An 8,947-nucleotide genomic window follows, 5' to 3' on the forward strand; every position below is an offset into this window, starting at 1 on the left:
TTTAACAGATCCTCGGTTTTTGTTGCAAAATAAAAATCAACATAGAGAGAAAAAGTAACATACCGAGAAAGCATGTTGAGAAAACAATAAGATCGGACAGAGGTCAAGATCCAGTGTAAGATAACACCAAATTATTAATTTTAAAACATTAGCAAAGAGAATAGTTTAACTTAATGTGAAACATGGAATCCACAAATGTTTGGTGGTTTTATCAGAAAAATAACAAAGAGATGAACTGGATTATAAAAAATATTTTATTTTTAAAATGTAATTTAAATGTATATAAACTATTTAAATAATGTTTATTTTTATTTAATTGGAATACAACATTTTCAAAATAACACTTTAATTTTAACATCAACCAGGGGTACGTTTCCCGAACAACGAGCAGAGCTAGTTGACCACCATAGTACGATGGATCATTGGGGAAATTAACGATGTAGTTACGACTGTTTCCCGAAACCGTAGTAACTCTGTCAGAGATCAATCGTTTGAACCAAATTGGTTCGGCAATCTAGTTGATGACGCCATACAGGTGGTGGAGTAATGACGTCTACTACTAAAAACGTTCCAATCTAATTAATGCAAAATTCTTGCTGTAAATAACATACATTGCATTTAACGGCGACTTTAGTTATCCTATTTCATTATCTGTTGTTTATTTCACGATATTTCATTCATTCATAAGTTTCCTCCAACGTCACTCCGCCCAGGGATTCCCAAGGGTCCTGGTGCACGTAAGATCGTACGCATGCGCACTTTAAAAAAACAGCGCTTGTATATTCTTAACAAACTAAAAGATGTCAAATTAAATTTGTTTATATTTCGAATTATGGATAAAGAATGCACTGCATGTTGCTTGCTTAGTTTGCTCAAAGGCATGATGCATGTAAGTCTACATGTCATAATAAAAAGGAACTATGCTTCTAACCACAGCTAAAGAGCTGTAGTTCCAACCACGCAACTTTGCGATGCTGTTTGCGATTGATCGTTGGAACGATGGTTTCGGGAAACACTTAAATCGTTGAACTATGCTGGAACGACGGAACTTGCGACTATAGTTGGCTAACGATGCTTTTGGGAAACACACCCCTGATTGGCACTGAATATTTAAAAAAAACATTTTAACACCAATCTTATTCACATGCAACCTCCACCAACCCTGTGTCTGGGGCGTATTTTTAACAAAAGGTGATGGCCGCTGCAGTGTTTGCCATAATCACCTCAGGACCCCTGAGGTGATTACGTCACATTAACGACATCAGCAACCGCATTAGGTTAGGTGCAGCAAGTCAATTTACCGCAACACGTTAAACATTCCCATATGTGCACGCAGATTATTTTTCAGGCTTTAAATTAAGGATATTTTGGTTGGTTAATATCAACCAAAGACAACGCAGGGAGGCCAGCGGAGGATGGCGGACAAGTGCCGCAGTCAGAAAGGCCATCGACCTCAGGTACAAAAAGAGACTGCCGTTTGCATGAAAAGGACATGTATCAGCGCTCGAATCAGTTTGATAAAATGTGACCTGTAGTAATAGTTCATGGTTTATGTATAACAACAAGTCAAGTAATTAGCAAATTACTATAAAATAATATTATGTTCGACTGTGTTCTTTTGCGTTGTCAGTGTGTTTGGATATAGACCTAATAAGTGCATGTGAGCAGTTGCGGGCAACGTTTGTATACTTTAACCACCTCCGAGGATATGGTGTCTCAAGTCACTGACACTGTTATTTTGGGGTTCGTGGGCTGAAAAGTTTGGGAACCCCTGTTTTAAGGTAAATTAACATATTGGTAAATGAATATTAAGCTAAATGAATATATAAATGTCTAAGACATGTCAGTATGAATGCAAAAAACAATTGTTGAGTTCTGAACAATAAAAGGTCTCAAATGGAAAGATAGGCTTTCAACAGGAATGACCTGCCAAGTCTATGTATGTCTAACCGCAGTTTCCCTAGAAAACAGTTTGCTGATTGTGCAGTGATTTGACATTTATTGGAAGGTAGCAGCCAGGTTGATCACAGCTCGACTACAATATATGATTATTGGTTTTCACTAAACCACCAAAATTTAAACTAAACCTTTCATGTCACAGTGATGTGCCACTGTGTCATCAGTGTACATGGAGCTTGGTGAAGGCAAGCTTTCCCTTCTCCCCCTTCCTATTGAAACTGGCCATGACCTCAGATTCGTCTTTAACCTGTGGTACAAGAGGAATAATTGATTATACATGACACATTATGAACCAGTTGTTATAGTTTGTGCTATGTTCATTATAATTAGGGTTGGAAACTGAGAACTGTTTCTAATATAGAACCAGATCAGTTTTTTTAAAAGAACCGGAACCGTACGCAAGTTTTAAGATTCGGTTCCGAAAGCGGTTCTGGTGCAACGCGTGGCCAAACTGTGAGCAGCTTTGCACAGCTGTTCCCTGAGATTTCTCCTCCTTCTGACAATCCTAGGTAAAGTCCTGATTATCTTTTTTTGAGCAAAGTTTCCCAGAGCTATGTCAAAACCTTTTACATACGACGCCATCTTGGCCCCGCCCACCTTACCTGTAGAGGGTATGCATTGACGTCACTCTAAGACACGCTCCCCTGGATAGGAGAAACAAAGATGCTGGGACTAAAGCACGCAATTATTTGCTGAACTTACAAGCAGCTGGACTCGACGGTGAGCCTTGCGGCTTCACTTTGACTTACAAAGGAATCAGGTGTTCCTGGACACTGAAATGTTGCGCGGAATTGCATTTCCTGATATTGTAAGCATTCGCTTTGCTGGGGCGTGCTCCGGCGTGCTCACGTGGTAAAGTGATGACACATCCATACCCTCTATATTCATTCGTGCGGGTAACTAAATAAACAGTTCCCTTTCGAGAGAGGTCTCTCTACATTGCGTGAAACGCTAGGGGAATCCCCTTCTCCAACCTTTACTGAATCCTTATTGAATAACGCCAGTGAAAATAAAATGTAACTGGCCAATGCCGGTAAAGACGGCGCTTAGTGGCGTGCGCCACCCCTATATAACTCGCCGTCTGGACCGCATTCCTCAGAATCTTTCTCCTTCACTCACCTTTTGCATGCTGTTGAGGATACGCTTCAGAGAAGAGGACTTCATCGGATCCTTCTGCTCGTGTGTTCTGGTATGCCGATATGCAATTTATGTTCGGGGCCCATCGACCCGCAGGACACGCACTCACACTGCGTGCTCTGCCTGGGTCTGGCCCATGCAGAGGGGGCTATCTCTGAGTCTAACTGCCAGCACTGCGAAGACCTTTCGGTGCGGGTGCTTAATGCTCGGAGAGTCACCGCCCTCAGAGATTTTGTTAGGCAGCGTCCCGCCGCCGCCAGGGGACCGCCGCCCCTCCCCCCCTCTATTCGGGGACGCTGTGGATGCCGTCATCCAGCGTTTCACGGAGGACCAGAAGCGCTCGCGCGCTATGAGCCAGGTACTCCCCAGACGCCCCGCCCAGCTGTCTTCGCATCACCGATCCTCATCTGTCGTGCCGGTCGTCGAAGCGCCGAGAGACCGCGGATAGAATCAGCCCTAGCTGTCACGGTCACGCACTCTGGCAGGGCTCTCCGAACCAGGCGTTCGTCCCAGCTCACCAAGAGAACCAGCGGTTCGCCCCAAACAGTGGCGAGACATGCCCAGGAAGCGCCACGGCCCGGGGAAGGATCGTCGCCCAAGGGGAGGTTCGGGTCGGTGGCCGAAGCCGAGTTCCTGACGAGTTCGCTGGGAGGAGGAACGTGCTCGACGGGGGACCTCCCGCGAAGAGTCCGAGGTTCTCGTCTGTCCCCCTAGCGGTTGCGGGCGACACAGAGAACGATTATGTTATGTAGTGTTTGTGTCAAATGTAATAAAAATGCACACATTTTCACAATCAGAGCATCTTCCTCCTCTGATGACGCAGCAAGCTCGCCGCCTCCGTGCCGCGAGCTGCTGTTGTCTCATCCTGTGCCAAGCTGGTTGACCCCCGGCTTTACGGCGATGCACCAATCCCGCCTTATGTCCCTGCTCATACTCTGGTTACCGCGAGTCAAACTCTCTGCGGACTCGGAGCGGCGGTCGCTGCTGATGCTCTACAGCCGCCTATTTTGTCGTTCCAAAGAGAATGGGGGCTTCCGGCCATTTAGACCTGAGACCCATCAATCGTGCGCTGTACAAACGCGCTTTCAGAATGTTGACGATAAAACAGATCCTCGCGCAGACTCGCCCGGGGACTGGTTTATTTCAGTGGATCTAAAAGATGCATACTTTCATGTTCAAATAGCCCCTCGCCACAGGCGCTTTCTGAGGTTGCATTCGAGGGCACCGCGTACCATTCATGGTGCTCCCCTTCGGGCTGGCGTTAGCTCCGCGCACTTTTACAAAGATAGTGGATGCGGCTTTATCCCCTCTGAGAGCGAGCGGTATGCGCATTCTGAATTATTTGGACGATTGGCTAGTTTTGCCCACTCGCAAGAGATGCTCGATGCCCATGCATGCAGGCTCCTTTCGCACATGAAACCTTGGGGCTGTGTGTGAACAGACAGAAGAGCGTGCTTCTCCCCAGCCGGTCGATCGTGTATTTGGGAGTGTGCTTAGACTCGATCACCATGCGCGCTCATCTGAGCCCAGAGCGCTCAACGTATCACGTCGACCTTGAGCTTTTCAGTCTGGGACGTCCGTCTCGCTAAAAGTGTTCAGAGGCTTCTGGGCTGATGGCGTCAGCAACGCAGTGTGCCACCTCGGTTTGTTGTTCATGCTCCCCTCCAGCTCTGGCTGAGGTCCCGCGTGCCGAGAAATGCTTGGTTAGGGGGCATCGAGAGTCCGGTAACACGCGATGTCTAAACACCCTGAAGCCTTGGCGCAACCCGACATGTATCGCCGCGGCGTCCAGTTGGGTCCTATCACAGGGCAGAAAGTGGTTATACGAGACGCGTCTCTGACGGATGGGGAGCCCTGTGCGAGGCGCCCCGGCCTCGGGCTCCTGGCTGGAGTCAGAGAGACAGTGGCATATCAACCACTTAGAGTTGAAAGCGGTTTTCTTGGCCCTCAAGTGCTTTCTCCCGCAGATCGAGTCGCAACATGTACTGATTCGTACGGACAACACGTCAGTAGTGTCATACATAAATCGACAGGGCGGTGTCCGTTCACGAGCCCTCTTCGAGCAGGCGGTGCAACTCCTCCTTTGGGCCGATCGTCACCTGCTCTCCATCAGGGCGATGCATGTGCCAGGTCAGATGAACTGTGGAGCGGACATGCTGTCGAGGGACGGGCCCCCTCACAGGGAATGGAGGTTGAACCCTCAGTCAGTAAACTTGATCTGGGATCGGTTCGGAAAAGCGGATGTCGATCTTTTCGCGACGGAGAAGAATACGCATTGCCCTCTGTTCTTCTCCCTGTCGAGCTCCCCGCTGCAGGGGGACACGCTCATGAGCCCGTGGCCGAGAACCAGCCTCTATGCGTTTCCACCAGTGAAGATTTTACCGTTGGTGCTATGCAAAATCAGAACAGAGAAAGCTGCCGTGACGCCGATCGCCGCTCCCTCTACGAGGCGACTTTACGCTTTTAAATGGCCGGATTTTGTAAAATGGTGTGGGGAAAACGGGCTCAATCCGGAGCTATGCCCCGTATCTGACATTCTAGCCTTTCTGCAGCAGCGCTTGGAGGCCGGCAGCTCGCCGTCTACGCTGAAAGTTTATGTCGCTGCCATTGCCGCTTTTCACCCTCCGATTGACGGTCGCTCGGTAGGCAAGCATACTTGGGTGGTGAGATTTTTACGGGGCGCGAGATGACTAAACCCCCCTCGCCCTCCTTCGGTGCCGCCCTGGGACCTAACCTTGGTTTTAAAGGTGCTTTCACTTCCTCCGTTCGAGCCCTTGCAATCATCGGGACTGCAGGAGCTCTCCCTAAAAACCGTCCTACTGCTTGCACTTGTGTCTGCTAAGCGTGTAGGGGACATACACACGCTGTCTATCGATGATGCCTGCATGCGGTTAGGACCTAACGACTGCAGCGTCATGCTCAAACCTAAAGTGGGTTATGTGCCTAAGTCGCTCTCAACACCGTTTAGAGCACAAGTTATATCCCTGTCTGCTTTCTCCCCGGAGCCGCCAGTCTTGCAGGATTCCGCTCAGCGCGCGCTGTGCCCGGTGTGAGGATTTACATTGAGCGGTCTGCCGTGTTCAGACAGTCTGACCAGCTGTTCGTTTGCTATGGTGGACCAGCTAAGGGACGTCCCGTTTCAAAGCAGCGGTTGTCTCATTGGATAACAGACGCGATAGCGCTGGCATACGCCAGTCAGGGCTTGGACTGCCCGATCGATCTTAGGGCCCACTCTACTAGAGCTGTGGCCTCTTCATGGGCTTGGTCGAGAGGGGTGTCTGTTCAGGACATTTGTGCAGCAGCGGGCTGGTCTTCGCAGAATACCTTCGCCAGATTTTACAGGCTGGATGTGTCCTCTCTAGCGGCACAAGTGCTGTCTGTTTCGGCACCACCCACAGCGACTAAACGGCTTAGCTATGCTGTGCTCAGCTAGGTCGTATAGGCGGTGGGGGAGGTGTAGCATCTATGCCTATGAGCCGGTAGACGATGCTTTCTGCATAGCTTGGATCAGTATGTATTGCGACTTGAGACGGTGATGCGGAATGACAGTATTTGTTTTCGCCCCGTTCAATTCCCCTCGTCGAGCTACTAGGTGTCCTTTTTCGCCGGCGGGGGCAACCTGCCTCCGGCAGTTCTTATTAGCAGGCACCCAGCTATTCCGTGCGCTGCTATCTATCGCCCTTAACATCATTTCTTTGCTGTATGTCCTGCCGCTCTAAACCTAGCGCGGCATCACAGCTCAGTTCACACTAAAAAATTAGTGGTATGCTAATTTTTGCCAAAACTTAGGACCGATCGGATGGGCTTGATACTCGTGCTCGAGGCTACGCCCTGTGGCTGAAGGGGGAGGTTTTTCTCCTCTTTTATCCTGATCATGTGGGGGAGCGCTAGTTTTCACTCTTTGCTACTCTCACTGCGTGATTTTATTCGGTTCCCCTAGCGTTTCACGCAATGTAGAGAGACCTCTCTCGAAAGGGAACGTCTCCGGTTACTGTCGTAACCTCGGTTCCCTGAGAGGAGGGAATGAGACATTGCGTAAACCTCCGTACTCAAGTGCTCAGATCATCGCGCTGTAATGTTTCAGTCGTAAGATTCTGAGGAATGCGGTCCAGACGGCGAGTTATATAGGGGTGGGGTACGCCCCTAAGCACCGTCTTGACCGGCATTGGCCAGTTACATTTTATTTTCACTGGCGTTATTCAATAAGGATTCAGTAAAGGTTGGAGAAGGTGATTCCCCTAGCGCTCCACGCAATGTCTCGTTCCCTCCTCTCAGGGAACCGAGGTTACGAAAGTAACCGGAGACGTTATGCAGCCTCTTCTTCTTCTTTCCTTTTAATAGCTGGTTGCAACCAACTTGTTTAGGTGGGTGCATACCGCCACCTACTGTACCGGAGTGTGTAACATCAGGGGTTGTGTTCCGAAATAGCCCCCTATACCCTAATATAGTGCACTATTTGAGGGCACATCCATTTTTAGTGGTGTCCTAATTCATAGTGGAAATTATTGAGTGCAGTCTTTCAATCCCATGTTGCATCATAATAACAAGTGTGTACAACCGGTGTACCCTCACGGCTAGCTGATAGCCATCTATCGTGATGCTCGCGCTGAATAAATTCCCGCGTCTCGGCAGAAGATGTCGCCCGCGGCGTTTCCAGTATCCGACTCATTTTCACCCGCTCCTTAAAGTGGACTATATCAGTGAACTAATGTAGGGAATTGTGAATGAGGGTATAGTGGGCGATTTCGGACACAGTCAGGGTTTCAAGTACTTCTGTGGATATGCAGCTTCTTCTTCTTTTAGGGTTTTATGGCAGTTTGCAAAGAAACAATAGGTCCATTTCTGCCACCTACTGGCAAGCTGGAGTGTGGCGTGACAACGAGAAAAAAAATCTAATAACTAAATAAAATCAATAATTCTAATCCTTTCATTCTGATAGGCCCGGTTTCACAGACTAGTCTTAAAGTTAGTCTCAGACTAAAAGGAATGTGTGACCTGTCTTAACTGAATATATCTTGCCCAGGAATATCTTAAAATATATCAGTGCCATTGTTTTGTCTCAAAATGCACACCAGTAATGTTGAGTTGAGTAATGTATTCTTCTAAGGCATTTTTATAAAAGTGATATAAATATCTTAATTCAACTAAAGTCCTATTCGTACAGGATTAGTATTATCTGGGGACCTCTGGTCATTTGTAATAATCGCAGAGATTGTCTGTGATCTTAATCCCGTGCGAAACGGCCATGTCTGTAATTTGTCAGCTGCGTTGGAGTGTTTTCACAGTATTTCGGGTGCTGGGCAAAACGCAACGCGAGGTCCAGTCTGGTGTAAACAGTAACGGGCTGAAGGCTGCGTCGGTGAATCTCTGTCAGACAGCGCATCCGTGTTAAGCTCTCTTTCGTGCCATGTTTAGAAAGAGGGAAGCGCCTTCACGTCATTTCCGGGAGATAAGTCAGTAAATTCGAGTAAAATCACAGAGTTCACTTATCCAGTGCGAATGCGCCACATGATCACAGACAATCTCTGCAATTATTACAAATGACCAGAGGTCCCCAGATAATACTAATCCCGTGCGAATTGGGTTTAAGGCATAGTCCTGTCTGTGAAACCGGGCCAATAAGTTTATATAGCTTATTATCATTCTTCATTATTTTTATTACCTAATATTATCTCTAATGACATTTTATTTGCACCTTTTGTAACTTTGTTTCCATATCTTTCGCTCTCTTTTCAATACGCTATCTACACACTGTAATAAAATATGCCCAACTGTAATCTCTTCATCTCACCAAAATATTGTCAAATAAAAATATGTGAGAAAATTAAAGAAAGACATTCAGTTTCTTTTA

This window comes from Triplophysa rosa, unplaced genomic scaffold (assembly GCF_024868665.1).
Source record: "Triplophysa rosa unplaced genomic scaffold, Trosa_1v2 scaffold25_ERROPOS5509801+, whole genome shotgun sequence".
In the NCBI taxonomy this organism is placed as follows: Eukaryota; Metazoa; Chordata; class Actinopteri; order Cypriniformes; family Nemacheilidae; genus Triplophysa; species Triplophysa rosa.